General features: G+C 44.0%; 1 protein-coding gene across 1 annotated transcript in view; it reads right to left on the bottom strand.

The window, feature by feature from the left end:
- The window catches only part of PAX5 (paired box 5), a 141,348-nt gene that overhangs the window by 128,101 nt on the left and 12,822 nt on the right, over window positions 1-425 (bottom strand). The window lies entirely within an intron of this gene.

Here is a 425-nt window from a genome sequence, read left to right as displayed (position 1 = left end):
AAAAAAAAAGAAAAGAAAAAAAAACAAGGCAAGATTTCTGCTTTTATAATTTCCAGCTCTCTTGGCAGATACCGCGGTCCCACAGATGGAACAGGAACACCCAGCGAAGCCCAGTATATTGCCCCTTTTTTAGCAGATTTGCCCTGCTCGCCTTTAGCAAGGGGAATCCTGAGTCTGGTGGGAAACGGGACCCGCTCGGGTGAGTAGGAGTGAAACTGTGTAAAAACCCGTGGACATGTAATAATCCCATGTACCGAGTGAGAAAATGTAATTAACCCTCATGCTGTGGAGAAACTGGAAACAAGCAAGAGGGGCAGCACGGATGCCAATTCTGAAACAAAAATAATACAGAAAATCTCTCTATTTGCCCATGGCTTGAACTGTACTGAATAAGATGACAAGCCAAATGCCTCAGTGCCAAAAAA

This window comes from Calidris pugnax, unplaced genomic scaffold (genome assembly GCF_001431845.1).
Source record: "Calidris pugnax isolate Ruff unplaced genomic scaffold, ASM143184v1 scaffold499, whole genome shotgun sequence".
NCBI classification, from domain to species: domain Eukaryota; kingdom Metazoa; phylum Chordata; class Aves; order Charadriiformes; family Scolopacidae; genus Calidris; species Calidris pugnax.
The sequence above is the reverse complement of the archived record's forward strand: the minus strand, read 5'-3'. Positions and strand labels throughout refer to the sequence as shown.